At 38.7% G+C, this 17,898-nt stretch overlaps 1 long non-coding RNA gene across 1 annotated transcript; it reads left to right on the plus strand.

Annotated features, from left to right (window-relative positions):
- Positions 1 to 5,046: 5,046 nt before the first annotated feature.
- LOC311280045 lies at positions 5,047 to 7,298 on the plus strand. The gene is made up of 3 exons (XR_014625621.1): positions 5,047 to 5,737; positions 5,864 to 6,026; positions 6,893 to 7,298. It is a non-coding gene; the product is annotated as an uncharacterized lncRNA (long non-coding RNA).
- Positions 7,299 to 17,898: the final 10,600 nt, after the last annotated feature.

Here is a 17,898-nt window from a genome sequence, read left to right on the forward strand (position 1 = left end):
ATGAGTAATGAATTCACACTGTTGTCAGTGGAAATATGGGTGACTGCCTAAATCCATTAGGAAAATGATGATGGATGAATCAACAGACCCGCATGTGCTTGCTTTTGTTGTACATACAGCTGTTGTTTAATACCCTTTGTAACCTAATCAATGATCTTATGAACCTTTCTAAGATGTGTCTCGGAAGAAAATATAAGCATGCACTGTACTTTGCACTAAACACACATTTTTTTCTGCTTGCTCACTTTCTTTACTCAAGTACAATAATGAAATGAAACCCAATTCATTTCACAATACAAGTATGTGTGTTCCCAGCATGGCTTGCATGGGACTGGAAATAATACATGTTAAAATTAAAAGCAATTAAAGGTAAAAAGTGAGTGAAGTGAGAAAAGGGGGACTTATTAGTGCGTAATGTTTTGTTCTGTTCTGTTTTGTAATTGAAAAAGTTTGGACTTGTTGCAGGGCAACAATTTAACAACTCCAGTTATTTAAATTAAAAAGCAAATACAATGCTTATTTTGCTTGGATTTACCCTCCATCAACCTGCTGTAGGTAAGGATGATTCTTCATTTTTTAATGCTTGGTGAAAAAAGTAAACATTTGACATGTAAATCTCTACTGTGTGATTGTTTATATCATCACAAAATGTAAAAAAAAATTATATATACTCTATATAAACTTTACCCACATACATAACTATAAGCAAATCTCAAATGCTTGATTATATCATTACAAAAGGTAAACTATATGATTGTCCAGCTGCTAAATGCAACTATAAGTCACGGAGTGAGGATAGCAATACCAAGTTAGCTTTGAAAGCATAAGAAACACAAACACGTGAAATAACATTTCATTTTAGCATTTACTCTCCTTTAACAGTCAGACGCAAAGCACGCTGGGAGCTAGAAATCTGCTGTAACTTCTGTGAATGTGTGTGAATATGTGTACATACATTCACATTTATATGGGAAAATGTATGTGCAATATATGTACACATTAAAGGATACAACTTTATGAATATTACATGTGATGCTATTTTTGTCTTCATTTCTAAATATTTTTATATGTACCAATATAGGCTATGGCCATACATGGTTAATGCATATATTGCAGTATACTGAAAAATATAACCACTAGTTTATGGAAATTAGGGATGCACCGATATAAACATTTTGGCCGATACCGATAATTATTTATATTTGAAAGCCGATAACCGATATATTGGCCGATTAATCTAAATCCATCATTTTTGAGAGCCTGATTACAAAAACAAAAGCCTCACCAATAAAAGCCACGTCCCAAGCACACAATTATAATTTCATTATAATGAAATGCACATGTTGCACTTAACTGTATTTTCCTTTTTTGAAGTGATCCCAATCATACTTTAAGCAATTCAAAACCATCATGGCGAACAGTGCGCATCTGAAGTGTCTCAGCTGAAGGAAAAATCCATTATTTATCAGCTTTAATATATCGGTCAAATTTAGTTATCAGGCCGATAACGATAACATTTATATCGGCCGATACCGATATGGAGGCCGATATGTCGTGCATCCATAATGGAAATGTATTATGTAATATATCGCATTATATTTTGCAGTATATTCCCATACATTTTTGTTACGTATGGGTAAAATCAGATATTACAGTATTACTGTAATTATGGCCTGGCGTGATCGCAGCACAAGCTCGTTGTTTTGGTTCAGGAGGAACTGTAAAAGGCGGCTCCTGTATCTACAGTAACTCTGCACAGCCTCGGAATGACGTGTGATGTTTGTGCAAGAAGGGTGCGCTGTATGAAAATACAGTTTGACAGGCAGTTATTTTAAATGTAGATTTTCAGCAAAGCTGCTTTGAAACAATGTGTATTGTGAAAAGCGCTATACAAATAAAATTGACTTAACATAAAAAAAACGTTCAAACGTCTAAACAACTTAATAAGCTAAGCGACCTTGTTTTAATCAAATCCTCTCTGTTATGCTGATCACAAACAGCTATAGCTGTACTTCAAAACATCTGTTTCATCCACACTAAACAGCAGTGCGAAAACACAGCCAATGCCTTCCCAAAATTTGCGATTCCTAGTTAAAAATCAACAGAGAACACAGAATTCTTTGTTTGGTTACATTTTTATCACTTATCACTGTATATTGTTTCAAGCAGCTTTAAAAAAAAAAAAAAGTCATGATGTTAATGTTTAAAATACCAGAGCAGATTTGACTTGCTAAACCAAGGTCACTTATACCTTTAAGTTGTTTTATTGTTTATTTTATGTCAAGTCCATTATATTTGTATAGTACTTTTCACAATACAAATTTAGATTTAAAATACCTTAATATCTTCATGTCTTACAGTTGCATTTTGCAGATTAGAGCTGGCCGATAATATAGTTTACATATACAGTATATGATATAAACAATCAAATAACTGAGATTTGCTTTATATTCTATCTCTTTATATGAGTATGTAATTAGGGAAAGTTGGATATACCTATATTTTTATATAGAGCTGTGCGATAATTGATATGAACAATCAAGCAGTAGAGATATACTATACTGTATGATTATACCAGCTCAATGATGGTTATTTTTCCAATGTGTGGAACCACAAATTAATTAAGTTTAACCTAATATTTGTAATATTTTGTTTTATTTGCAAATGATTATTGACTGAGGACTATCATCTTTTGCAAAGCATAAGGAATCTTTATATGCAAGTCGTAGAATGAGATCATATCTTGTGATGAACTTCTGCTTTTTTGGATTATATAAAATATGATCCTACCCGTTCTTTATCTGCAGAGTTAATTTAGGGTTTGGCTGAAAACGTCTGCTGATCTATTCCACCATTATGGCAATACATTCTCATTCAGACACGCACCATGGTTCCCATGGCAATGTCAGCTTTCATTTTCTCTTAACTTATGCATGTTTGCATGCATTCTGGCTCCATTTCTTCTCCCTGGGCAGCTTTCACTTTTATGACTGATTAGCCAAACTGATTTCCTATTCCGTCTTGTGTCTGAGACGTTCAGACATCCCATCAACTGCAATCAAACAGAGAGGTAGAAATTGATGGACAGGAAAGATACGCAGAGACCCTAAGGATTTGAGTGTTCTGCCCTCCTCTAAACTGATCAGATGCTTGTGGATAGGCAAATGTATTCATTGTCATCTATATTTCAGCACCATACAGATATTCTGGAAGTTCTCTTAGGAAACCTAGAAATCTGGTCAATTACATTTGAGGTCATGCCTTTCAACTTTACTACCATCTACTTACTGTATGAGCTTCTGTGAGGGAAACCGCATCTCATCTCCAACAAAGGAAAGGTGTAGGTCTAGTTATTAAAATCCATTTTTCTGTGTACTGTGTGGTTGTTATATTCCATTCTCACTGCAAAGGTCAACTTATTCTCATGTGCTTTCTATGCGTTATCTATTCCCATAGTGTTCTCATTTATGTTTCGATTAAATTGACTATTTGACATGATGTATATTGTATAATCAATACTGCACAAACTGCAAGCGTGCAGCTGTGAGATTCATTGCTAATGGTTACTCTTAAGGGTGCACATTTCATCAGTGTCGGAAACAGAGCTTATGATGGAGGAATAAATCATTTGAGAATGTTTTAAAGGGATAGCTCATCCTAAAACAAGAATTTGTGTAAGTCCAATCCCATATTCTGTTCTTTTTTCTGTAAAGCACAAAAGTGGATGTTTAAAGAATTGGTGTGCAGCTCTTTCCAGTTTTGTACATAGTGATTGGTCAAAAATGAAGCTTAAAAAAATTGCCCCTTGTACTTTGCAGTTTTGTGTTTGTAACAGACCAAAATTTAAGTATAAAAATTGCTGTAAAAATACAGTGAATTTCCAACAGTAAAATACTGTTATTTCAATAAACAGTTTAATCCTGTAAATTTACAGTCTATGTTCCATAAATTAATTACTTGTCGTAAATTTACAGCATTTATGTGTAAACCCATTTGTTTCTGGAAAAAACAGTCTTGGACTGTAAAAAATAGCACGTGGGGGAGGGGCATCTTCAGCGCGGTCTATTTTCGAACAGAAAGCAGTCAAATAACAGAATTGTTTCGCAACACTCATCTAGACGGTCTTAAAGGGATAGTTCACTTTGAAATTAATTTTTGATATGTTTTAGCTTACCTCAAGGGCATCCAAGATGTAGGTGTCTTTGTTTCCGCAGTAGTTTCAATTTTGATATTTTTAGGTCAAACCGTTCTTGTCTGTCAGTCATATAATGCAGGTCTATGGTCACTGGCTCAAAACACAAGCACAGAGTCCAAATTAAAATAATTCCCCATCGTCCAAATGAAACAATTCCCCATCATAAGTACACATTGATGGCCTAAGACACGAAACGAGCGGTTTGTGTGAGAAAACGAACAGTATTTATATCGTTGTTATCTCTTGAAAACAGCACACGTCCAAATGATCTGACGGCGCGGGCGGGTATAGATATATACATAGATGTCGCATTGGCTACGGTTTCGTTCCAATGAACTGCAGTAGCGAAGGCGACATCTAGTGTATACATCTATACCCGCCAGCGGGCGGGTATAGATATATACACTAGATGTCGCTTGGCTACGGTTTCGTTCCAATGAACTGCAGTAGCCAAGGCGACATCTATGTTTATATCTATACCCGCCCGCGCCGTCAGATCATTTGGACGTGTGCTGTTTTCAAGAGATAACAACGATATAAATACTGTTCGTTTTCTCACACAAACCGCTCGTTTCGTGTCTTAGGCCATCAATGTGTAGGCCTACTTATGATGGGGAATTGTTTCATTTGGACGATGGGGAATTGTGCTCTGTGCTTGTGCTTGTGTTTTGAGACAGTGACCATAGACCTGCATTATATGACTGACAGACAAGAACGGTTTGACCTAAAAATATCAAAATTGAAACTACTGCGGAAACAAAGACATCTACATCTTGGATGCCCTTGAGGTAAGCTAAAACATATCAAAAATTAATTTCAAAGTGAACTATCCCTTTAAAGAAGGACACTGTTCAAGGTAAGTTTATTTCTTTACTGTTATTCTGTTATGTTGCTCCCAACCTGTACAATCGCCTTTTTCACGAGGTATTTTTGATTGTGCTGTTACTGAGCGCGAATCGCGTTTTGTAGACAGAGCTCTCAACGGTTGAGGCATTTCGCCTGGTAATGAATGTTCTCTGAGCTCCGATTATCACGGCGAACTATTTGCTTGATTAAAGTTAAGTTACCATTTAGAAATTAGTTTGGCTTTCATTTGTAGTAAACCTTAACTCGATTTACATGAATTTCTGATTCAGTAATGTTACACGATGCGAATCTTACCAGATGCATTAATGTTATGCGCATAATGTCATGCACATAAGATGGAGAATAATTACAAAACTACTCTAAATATCCAGATCTACAGTGTTCTGATAAAGAAAAAGTCATACACTCCTTGGATGGCCTTAGAGTGAGTAAATAATCAGAAAATTGAGAATATTGTGTAAACTGTTATTTAAAAAAAAAAAAAAAAAAAAAAAAATCATTTCAGGGAGGGCAGAGAACTACTGAACGCTGGATGATTACCCTAGAGGGTCGTGTTGTTTGTGAGGGCATACAACCAAGATTCCTGACTGCAATAGCAACCATGTTTGCAATGTTCTACGTCTTCAACCTTCAGTATCCAGAGGAGGCATGTGGCACCTTGGAATTCATTCAAAGGTATTTTATCACCTTTTATAGTACCCTTTAAATTGGTTAATCATTTATATTTAATCCAATATTTAAATTGATAAAAGGTAGATTTTGTAAGTTTTCTTTATTAATGTGTGTTTTTATTACCCTTAGACGATTCGTTGGGATAAACCCTAAAAGAGGTTCGAAGACCTGCAGAGGCAAGGTGGTTTCAAAGAAGACTGGAAAACTTGTCAGCAAGAAGTCTGCCACTGTCAATCCCAAAGTTGCTTCTCTCCTGAAGAACCTCATCGATTTCGAATGGAACTTCGTCTAGGTAACTAAACTTAAATGCCCACTGACACTCACATTTGTGCAGCTTCCTAAAATAATCAACACCTCTTAACTGCATTCATATTCAGTGGTAAGAAAGTATCTGAACCCTTTGGAATTGGATGATTTTCTGCATTAATTGGTCATAAAATGTCTTCATCAGTCACATGTATAGACAAACAAAGTGTTTAAGCTAGCTACACAAACAATTATAATCTTTCATGACTTTACTAAACATCCCATTAGCCACTCTCAGTGCAGTGTAATAAAAATGTACATTTTGTAAGTGACTACATTGTTACCTCTATGAACCACAAATGTTGTTTTTGTTTTGTGATGGTTGTTCATGAGTACCTTGTTTGATCTGAGCAGTTAAACTGCCCAATGTTCTTCAGAAAAATCCACCATGTCTTGCACAGTCTTTGGTTTTCCAGCACATTCTGAACAATTAAACCCTTTACAATAGTGACTGCATGGTTTTAACACCCATCTTTTCACAATGAGAACTACTCATTAGTTAGAGGACTCCGCTATTATATAGGGTGCCAGGGGGATGATTTTATTCTGAAGAACAGTGGACAGTTTAACTACTCAGAACAAACAAGCGAATCATGAACAACTATTACAAAAACAAAACAAACAAAAAAACATTTGTGGGTCATTAAGTAACAAGAAGTTCACTTACTGCAGCACTGTGAATGTTTAATGAGATGTGTTTAGTAAAGTATAGATAATCTCTAAGATTAGTTATGTACAATAACATGATCATTTTATGTCTCTTTTAAAAGTGTTCGTAGAATATGTGATCACTAGTTTTTGTCATGTGATTTATTTTACCACTAAGATTTTCTTGATTTTCTTTCCTCTCAGATCTGGATTTCCTCTCAGACCAGATGTGTCAAAAGCTGATGTGGGACGTGTTGGCTGTTTTTTGCCTCTTCCTACGTTTTTTCACCCATTGGATCTCTTGTCCTCTCAGATCCGGACTTCCTCTCAGGCCAGATCTTTCAAAAAGCAGGTTTGATATGTTTTGGCAGTTTTTTGCCTCTATCAAGGATTTTTCATCCATTGGTTCTCAATATTTTCCTCTCAGACTCAGAATTCCTCTCTTGCCTGGATGCTGATGTGACATGTTGAATGTAAGGTTTCTTTGTTTGCCTACTGGTTCCTCACATTGAATTTTACAATGTATTTTCTGTGACTTTTTTTTTTCCTTAACTGTTAATGTATTGTTAAAACTTGTTAGCTGTTTTAAATAAATGGCAAACAATACTGTTCCATAATCTATATTTTCTTCATTTTTTCCATTGAGTAAATATAGGGATGTTAATAGATATCGGACAATAGAGTAAATAGAAAACAGTATTTATATTCTAACTTTTTATACTATAGAATTATAGCTGGAACCATTACTGCCAGTACTTTGTGAAGCACAGCCATAAAATTAAAAACTGTAGAATTACGGTAAATGGCTGGAACCACAGCTGCCAGTACTTTACTGTGAAATTACAGCATTGTTGAAACCGTAAAATTACAGTAAATGGCTGGAACCACAGCTGCCAGTATTTTACTGTAAAATAACAGCATTGTTGAAACCGTAAAATTACGGTAAAGGGCTGGAACCACAGCTACCAGTATTTTACTGTAAATTTACGGGTGAATTTTTTACAGTGTAAGTATTCACTGATAAAGTTCCTTTTAGAATCATTGATACTGACGGGCCATTTTTGAATCTGGGTCTAAGGACTTTGGGTTTGTTCATCACACGCAATGGCTTTAGATTTGATATATCGCAGGGATTTTCAAACTGGGGTCTCATGTTATATTCAAAATCAAACTTCCCTAACATATAGTATGCAGAGAAACGGCAAGTACGCCAAAAGATAGTATGTCTGAAAACATAGTATTCGAAAAACAGTAGGTGAAAAGTCCCCGGATAACCTACTTCTGCTGAGAGTCTGAAGTGCACCTTCAATGGACACTTTACTATCCCATGAGGCCACGGGAGAGGATAAATAGCCTTTGTCCAAATTTCATTCATGCTACCCATATATTTAGAGCGTATTTTTTTTTCACATTCGTTAAGTAAATTCAAATTCAAATGTAGCACCTTCTCAGTACAGTAAGCGATTTCGGATGCAGTGGGGGTAGGGTGACCACCTGCTAATAAGCCCAAGGGGGGACAAGGGGTATGTTTCTGAGGGACAATGTGGGACACTGCCCGGCGCGGCGGTGCCCCCACCCCACGGGCAGACTCACTGGTTTACCCAAGCACATCCACCTTACATGATATTAATAATGCCCTATTCCCCTAAACATGTGTAATTGCTCATGTATGCTCATGAATAGGCCAACCAATGTGTATTTTTTTCTAAATAAAGATTCATAATATTTTGAACATTCAATGAATTGACAGATGCACTTCCACTTACGATTTACTATTTAATTTTATTTATTTTTCATTACAATTTATTCACTTTAAATAAATTATAATATAAAATTATAGGATTAACAGGAATTGTAGTTGCTCAACACCACAGGAACAGTTAAAAAAAAAAAAAAGTATTTAAAAAAAATAAAATAACGATTGACATCGTATTCCCCTCCATGTCCGATTGAGAAGGACGTTTTGCAAATGTCACAAAAAGCCCTCTCGGTATCCCCCTCAACACCTTTCAGCCACAAATATTCATTTTCCCAGTCTTTCTTGTACCCACACCTTCTCTTTTTAATTGATGATGGCGGTGCCTCTCAGACTCGGTCTCTTTCTTTCTTTTCGCTTCAATTCAACGCTGTGCGCGCACGCGCTACGCGGGACGGGTGGTCACCCTAAGTGGGGGTCTCAACGAAATCCTAACGCAAGTGGTCAAAGGAGACGGATTTGAAACACGTGTTGGTACCAGGTGTAAATGTAAGTGTAAGTGTAAAAAAAAATTATACTAGGTGGAATACCTTAATATCAGGGCTTATCTCATGCTCACTGGATTTCTGGTACAGTGGGTATGGAAAGTATTCAGACCCCCTTAAATTTTTCACTCTTTGTTATATTGCAGCCATTTGCTAAAATCATTTAAGTTCTTCTTTTTTGTTTCTCATTATTGTACACACAGCACCCCACATTGACAGAAAAACACAGAATTGTTGAAATTTTTGCACATTTATTAAAAAAGAAAAACTGAAATATCACATGGTCCTAAGTATTCAGACCCTTTGCTGTGACACTCATATATTTAACTCAGGTGCTGTCCATTTCTTCTGATCATCCTTGAGATGGTTCTACACCTTCATTTGAGTCCAGCTGTGTTTGATTATACTGATTGGACTTGATTAGGAAAGCCACACACCTGTCTATATAAGACCTTACAGCTCACAGTGCATGTCAGAGCAAATGAGAATCATGAGGTCAAAGGAACTGCCTGAAGAGCTCAGAGACAGATCCTGGACGAAAACCTTCTCCAGAGTGCTCTGGACCTCTGGGCCGAAGGTTCACCTTCCAACAAGACAATGACCCTAAGCACACAGCTAAAATAACGAAGGAGTGGCTTCACAACAACTCCGTGACTGTTCTTGAATGGCCCAGCCAGAGCCCTGACTTAAACCCAATTGAGCATCTCTGGAGAGACCTGAAAATGGCTGTCCACCAACGTTTACCATCCAACCTGACAGAACTGGAGAGGATCTGCACGGAGGAATGGCAGAGGATACCCAAATCCAGGTGTGAAAAACTTGTCTTTCCCAAAAAGACTCATGGCTATTAGATCAAAAGGGTGCTTCTACTAAACCATGTGATATTTCAGTTTTTCTTTTTTAATAAATGTGCAAAAATGTCAACAATTCTGTGTTTTTCTGTCAATATGGGGTGCTGTGTGTACAATAATTGAGGGAAAAAAAATTACTTGATTGATTTTAGCAAATGGCTGCAATATAACAAAGAGTGAAAAATTTAAGGGGGTCTGAATACTTTCCGTACCCACTGTATATTGAGCATAATTTGCAGGCGTCAAGGAGCCAATATCAATACACGTGAGACTCCCAGAACTTCCAGGAGAGATGGGATGTCTGCAATAAATGTGTTGATGTCTGCATTTATCATTGTTAAAAGCAGCTGTATCCAATTATAATCATACTCAGATCAACCTAATAAAGCTTAAAACAAACAATCTTTAGTCTTTTCAGTGTTTTAAAACAAATTGCATTTTCTGATTAGTCACTAAATATTATTTTTTTGTGCAATCCTATTTGAAAAATTTATTCCATACATAAAATATAAATAATATATGAAAACCATCATTTAGGCTTAAATCTCATCCAATCTGTCAACTCTAACGCAAAACGTCAGATGTGACACTTTCTGCAGCGGTTATATTGTGAGCGTAACAGTTTAGCACAGATGACATGGCCTATAAGAAACTGGTTCAGTGCACAGAAACATTGACCTCATCCCCTCCAGTTAATCTGACGATTGCACTTGTGTAGCATGCTGGCCTCCATGGGACCATATCTATTTTCTCTCAGCACTTTGAAACCAATCTGGAGCGAGGGATATCGAAAACATTGGCCCTGCCACGTACCCTAGGGAGACCTGGCAAGCATGTTCTCCTCAGACTGACAGCCAAAAAGTAAATTTAGCTTTCTTTGATGTTAGACTTGTTGCCACTGTATGCTAGTACCCTCAAGATGTGCCCCCAATTGAATAGAAGTGTCTCTTTCGATGCCGTTGATGACAATAAGTCAGTTGGTGAATAGAGAAATGTAGTGAACCTATTAGATGCATTATTTAGACATGTAATGATCATTCTGTAAGCTGACCACCTTTACTTGTCGTCTAAATCATTTGTGGAACAACAAGAACATAACAGATCCATGTAGGGTCCAAACAAAGTAAGTTCAAGCATTGCTAAGAATCCAAATCTCTCCGTACACTGACTATTTGGTAATGCCACATTAATTTGACTTGTTCCATGGGACGAAATGCTGCAATCGGGTTTTGCTTGGAGCCTGGTATTTAATAATGAATGTGTTTTCACTGGCTTTCAGGTCCAGCCAGCTTTGCTCTCACCTTAAACCCCATATCAAACAGCCACAGCTGTAGCAGAGCCCCAAGCCACATCTTCCTAATTCAATTCAACGGCTTGTCACTGTGGGCAATGCTAGATAGAACATTATGTGAAAGGATAAACCTTTTCACTCTGCATTAGAAGAGAGGTTTTATCATTTATTTTTGACTTTGCCAGGGAAATAAATTAATCAAACTCTCCCAGCATTATTTCCACAACCGTCAGGGCTTTCCACTTATCCAATTAATAATCCAGTGATGTTTCTTCAGACGCAGACAAGGCAATTATTATTAAAAAAGGAAATGGAGGGGCCAAACAGTTATAGCATTCTCCTAAAGCAAATATTGGATATATTATAACTAACTTTATCCGCCTTCAAAAAGTACACTACTTAAAGCTTATTATATAATTAATATTGTTTTCATTCCATTGCAAAATGTAACTATACAATCGGCCAGCTCTTTATATAAAGTTGGATGTAAGTATGTCCAACTTTATCTGCACGCATAGTTAACTTGTAAGACAAAATATAGCTTATCTCTATGCTTGTATCCCATACACAAAAGAAATATATTTGAAATATATTTTCAGGATATATTTTGGAATATATGCAAATATTTGAAATTGGCCCAATAAATATATTTCATACTTATATTTCATATATTTTTGTTATATTTCAGAATATATTTCAATGTATTTTTTTCTGTATGGGTACCCAAAAGTGTCAAAAATATATGTGGCATACATTCCAAATACATTGAAATATATTCTGAAATATAACAAAAATATATGAAATATAAGTATGAAATATATGTATTGGGCCAATTTCAAATATTTGCATATATTCCAAAATATATCCTGAAAATATATTTCAAATATATTTCTTTTGTGTATGGGATCATTGCAAAATGTAAACTATATTATTGGTCAGCTCTAATCTGCTAAAAGTGACTGTAAGGCTTGAAGATATTAAGACAATGCTGCTTTGAAACTATGTGAAAATGTATTGTGAAAAGTGCTATACAAATAGAGTTTGAGTTGAGTTCCAAAACCTAGAAAGATGCCTTCTTCTGATCAAACTCTATAGCAGCATTGTGTTTACTGTATCCTTACTGTATAAATATTTATTTATATAATACTTATGATTCATTTATAAAGTTTTGTTAATGTTGCTAAGTTAAGGCTGTGAATATAAATTATATATTTTTTATCTCACCTCATCTGCCATCTTGGATTAAGTGCTCATGTAGTGACTACAATTTTGGAATGTTGCTAAGTTAATGCTGTGATACTCTGAAAATGATTAAATATTACAAACAGCATATAAATGTGTGATGAGCACTGTTTGTAGGATGCAGCTCATGTAGTCAGTAAAAAAAAAAGAAGTACATTTGGAGTATTTTTTTATTATTATTATTATTTTACCAATAATGACATGAGATCAGTCTGCTCTAACTTGAGATCAGTCTGCTCTACATGACAGTTAATCTCAGTCTTTAAGAGATCCTATTCAGGCTAATGTGAATAATTCTATTCACTTATGTCACGTGGTGCATCACAAGCTGCATATGGTTGTGGGAGCATTCAATCTTGTGTGGTAATGGGGCTCTTCAGCCAGGGAGGAGGCTCAAATCATGGTTTGGCAAATCCATGCCAACATATCAGACATCTGTCACTCCTAGTGGCCGCCTGCCGTGCTGGGAGCCGTTCCTGGCAGCACCTCTAGCAGATATCCCAAAATGTCTTCGACATGCACGACTTAGCCACAGAATTTATCCTCCACCTCCTGTGGCAAACCATAGATCAGCCAGAACTTTTATTAAGTTTAGCTAGCAAACATATTGGCTTGCAACACTCACTGTGAGATGTGGCGACAGACCGGGGCAACACTGTTAATCATTATGTGAACCCCCCCCCCCCCCAGTAATTTATGATGGGGACATTTAAGATGATTTTGTCCCCACTGCTTTATGAAATAAACGCAGTATCTAATACAGAGAAAGCATCTCCACTTGTTGAGCAGAAGTTTTCATTTTGGTAAAGGGTATATTATAATGAGAGGCAACAAGGCGGCAGAGTTCCCTTGCGAGGGAACTCGAACTGCGTTGAATGACACTTTGGGGGAACGCCCCTCAGCGTAGCGCCTCTGAAGTATGAATGAAACTAAGCCAATCTTGATTGGTGTTGCGTCATGACGTAACGTGTGGGCATATGCGGAAGCTACAAAGGGACGCCGGCACACAACAGAGTTAGCTTTCTGTTCTTCAGCAAGTGCTCTCTGTCTTATTTGGTGTTGTTTGTCAGTTCACAAAGCACAAAATCTTGTGTCTGCTTCCGAGGGAGGATTTTGGGGATGACTCGCCACCCCATGTCCAGGGCTGGACTGGCCATCGGGCATACCGGGCACTTTCCCGGTGGGCCGACGTGCTTTTTGGGCCGATACATCTCATACTCATACATAATTTTTATTATTATTATTATTATATATTTTTTTTAACGGCCCATAAAATTTGGCGGCACATTCGTTTTGTTTTGCTTAATTGGCGGCGCTGGGTTTGTGCCGGTGTAATGCAGTGGTTAAAAAAAACAGTCAACGTTAGTTTTTTTTTTCTTTCTGACAGACCAGCCCATGAAACACGTAGATCAGCGGCCCATTGGTTCTTTTCTTGATTGACTCTGGGCTGGCCCAATCACAACTTTAAACGAGTGAGCGAGCGTGCAGCAGTGTCAGTGTGTATCTGTCAAAATAGTCTGCGAGATGGAGAAGAAACGCAAGGATTGTGCAGAGAAATAGCGTGAAAAAATAAATAAATAATAGAAACAGGCCCTTAAAGCAGACACTGTAAAATGTGTCAAAATATATGTTTTCTGACCTTCATCAGCTCCTGTGGCAGATGATGATGATAGTGAGGAGGATCAGGAGAGAGTGAGAAAGTGTAGAGCCTGCCCTGCGGTAAGCAGAACTACTTTCAAAACACTTAAGCTATGTCATGATCGAGTGTAGGAACCCATAACCCAGTTACAGATTATTTCCACATTGCATAGTTGACGATTACCGCAATTCACTAGAAATTTAATGAGAGGCGTTTGTAAACCATGTTTTCCGCCAAAATAAAAGCTTGATGCAGTTTCTGTCAAAATAAAAGATCATGTGCTTATCTCTTTCAAGTATAGAAACTGGTACAAAACTAATTATGAAAGTTTCCTTTATTTTTTAGTGCATTTGTTTTACAAAATATGGCTATTACTGTCATTGGATTAATATTATAACTATTATTATGTAGTAGGTGTAATGTAAATAGACACTGTAACTAAAAGAGGTTTGAATTTTTCTTTGTTTAATTTGCACTGAATATGGGTTGGAGCTTTTAATTTTGAACTCTCAAAGTGCACCAGATTGATGAATTTAACATTAAAATGCACAAAATGTTCTTACGGGGGGGCATGCCCCCAAACCCCCCTAGAAGAACCGAGGTCCACCCACCACAGTTTTACCAAAAATCCTGTGAGAAACACTGGTATTGCTATGCCATTGCAGCTTATGGCTTGTTTTAGGATTCATAACTGTGGAGTATAGTTCAACTGTATTAATAAATGTCGAATTTTTACTTATTTCATCTGTCAACTCTCACTCGTTCCTATACTCACTCATTACATGGCATTAGTGGTTTTAAAGGGGACATGTCATGCTAAATCGACTTTTTTAGCCCTTAAATGCATTTTGTTGTATATTTGGAGTGTTTAGAAGTACAGAAAAGTTGAAATTATTCTCTTCAGGTGCTTCGTTGATATCTTTATATTCTGTTTTGGTCCTATTTTTCAACCTGTTCCGATTTTTCTGTTATCTATGACGTTTTTCGAACTATTACGTCACAGTATTTGCAGCGGAACTGCCAAATAAGGACACTGACTTCCAGCCCAACACTTCGAGCAATCCGCCATTTTTATTTCTCGCTGCAATTTTGTAGTCCAAGCTAAAGGATGCAGAAGTTACGAGAGGGTAAGTTAAAATGTTCGGTTGTTGGATGTAGTAACCCACACGCTTTATTACACCGTCTAATGTAGATAAACTGCCGCGCTTGTGACAAGGGCGCATGTTTAACTGAAAGAACGAGCAGAGAGAGAGAGACCCGGTCGCGCGCGCGCACTCTCTCTCTTCGGAGCCAGGCGAAAGTGTAAACAAGACTTCACCGTCTCCAAACTAGACGCTGTCTTGCTCTCTCTCCCTCGCACATATTAATCAAAATAAATCGACACGGTGGTAAAAGGTCGGAAGACCAAAGTTTCATGTGTAAATACAGTAACACACCATTGCGATACATCCATATGAAGACGTTGTTCTGCAGGTTCGTCGTCTTCATTTTCATCTCGCTCCGGCTCCGACTCTGGCTCGAACATGTAAGGCTGGCTGGACAAGTCTTCCGTTGTTGACATTTTGTTAATAACGTGTGAATAAAAAGTTTCTGTGCCGCTAGATAATCGTATCTCTGCTATCAAACTACAAAAATGGCCGAACGGGGTGGAGTTGAACCGAGTGTCACCTCTGCAACCTGGAGAGGGGGCGGGGTATGAAGTGTCTCAATTGTATTTAAAGAGACTGCACCAAAACGAGTTGCTCTCAGACGCACATCAGAAAAGGGGTAGAAAAGGGGCCTGTGGAGCTATAATAATGAGGAATTCAGACCCAAGCATTGCAGTTCCGCTTTATATAGACCAAAAATGTATGATTTATATGTAAAAAGGAACGATTTAAAGCATGATATGTCTCCTTTAAGGAATAGGAGTTGGTATGCATATATTTAAGGGCGTGCAAAGATGGGTGGTGTTTATGATCATATAGTGGGCCAGTCTCGGCCAAAATGCCAGGGCCGATTTTTTTGTCCCAGTCCAGCCCTGCCCATGTCCCCACATATGAGGAGCTGGTGGAGGTTGTCTCTCGTGCAGTGGCCCGTTTAAACATCATTTGGCCACATGAGAGGCAGAAAGCGCTCACAAAAACCAAGTTGGACGAGCGCTTTCTGCAGCACAGAGAGCAACCTCACCACCGGGGTTTGCTGTTCTTTCCTGATTTACACAACGAGTTGTGTAAATCGTGAAACAGACCATATTCGTCTCGCGTGTCCAACCCCCTGTATTAAATTATAGTAATATTCTGGGGGCGCGAGAGAACGGTTATGGGATGATGCCTCGGGTGGAACAGCCGCTTGCCACCTATTTATCCCCCGAAGCCGCATCATCCCTGAAAACCCCGGTGCTGCCCACTAAAACCTGCAGAGATACATCCTCTTTTGTGGGCAGGGCTTATATGGCTGCGGGTCGGGCAGTACTTCAAGCATACCAGGCCGACCTTCTTAAGACATTGATGAGGGCAAGGGTCCAACTCTGGAAGATATTGCGGAGTTGAGGAAGGCTGCAGACTTGTCTCTCTGAGTCACCAAAGAAACGCCCGTGCTATCGGCCGTTCCATTGCGGCGATGGTGATCTTGGAAAGAGACACTTATGGTTAAATCTATCAGGCATCAAGGAGAAAGACAGGGCTTTCCTCCTTGATGCTTCGATTTCGCCTTCTGGCCTGTTCGGCAACTCCGTAAACACCGTCGTCGACAGGTTTCAGGAGGCAAAGAAACAGTCTGCAGCCTTCAGACAATATCTCCCTCTCCGCTCCAAGTCCAAGAAGTCTGCCCCCAGTGCGCAGATAGCCGAAGCCAGCCTTCTGTTCCCTTGGTAAAATATTTCGATGCATGGAAAAATCTCACAAATATGTCTCCTTGGGCCCTGCGCACCATTCAAAAGGGGTACAGACTGCAATTCGGTTTCTTCCCACCAAAGTTCAACAGGGTGGTCTGGACTGTAGTTGACCCAGAACAGGGTCGGGTATTGGAACAAGAAGTAAACTCTCTGCTGGTAAAGGAGGCTATAGAACGTATTCCTCCGCCAGACAGGGAGTCCGGGTTTTACAGCCGCTACTTCATAGTTCCCAAGAAGGATGGGGGGTTGCGTCCAATAATAGATCTCAGGCACTGGAATCGGTCTCTGAGGAGGTTCAGGTTCAAGATGCTCACTATTCCCATCATCGTGAACCAAATTCAATCCAAGGATTGGTTTGTCACGATAGATCTGAAGGACGCATACTTCCACATTTCCATCCTTCTATCTCACAGGAAGTTCCTGAAGTTCGCTTTCAGGGGCGAAGCGTACCAATATCGGGTTCTTCTGTACGGCCTAGCTCTCTCCCCTCGCACATTTACCAAATGCATGGATGCAGCTCTAGCACCGCTGAGGCTTCAGGGTATCAGGGTGCTCAAGTATATAGACGACTGGCTGATTTTGGCCCAGTCACAAGAGCTGGCAGTTCGGCATCGAGATGTTGTCCTTGCCCACATCCAGAGCCTGGGGTTGAGACTCAACACGAAGAAGAGCGTGTTGGCACCAAGCCAGAGATTTACTTTCCTGGGAGTGGTGTGGGACTCGGTCACAATGCGGGCACAATTGTCTCCTGCACGGATCGAGTCCATCCTGGCCACAGTGACCAGGATAAAGCTAGGCCAAGCCATCACTGTGAAACATTTTCAGAGAGTGTTAGGACTCATGGCAGCAGAGTCCAGCATCATTCCATTCGGCCTGCTGCACATGAGCAGTGGTGGTTGAAAACCAAGGGGTTCTCCCCAAGGGGGAACCCATTCAGCATGATTAGGGTTACGCGCAGGTGCCTTCGTTCCCTATCTATGTGGAAGAAAGCTTGGTTTCTGTCCCAAGACCCCGTCGCCGGAAAGCCGTCTCGACAGACGCCTCCCTCACAGGCTGGGGCGTGGTCATGGA

Source organism: Rutilus rutilus, assembly GCF_951802725.1.
Source record: "Rutilus rutilus genome assembly, chromosome: 20".
In the NCBI taxonomy this organism is placed as follows: domain Eukaryota; kingdom Metazoa; phylum Chordata; class Actinopteri; order Cypriniformes; family Leuciscidae; genus Rutilus; species Rutilus rutilus.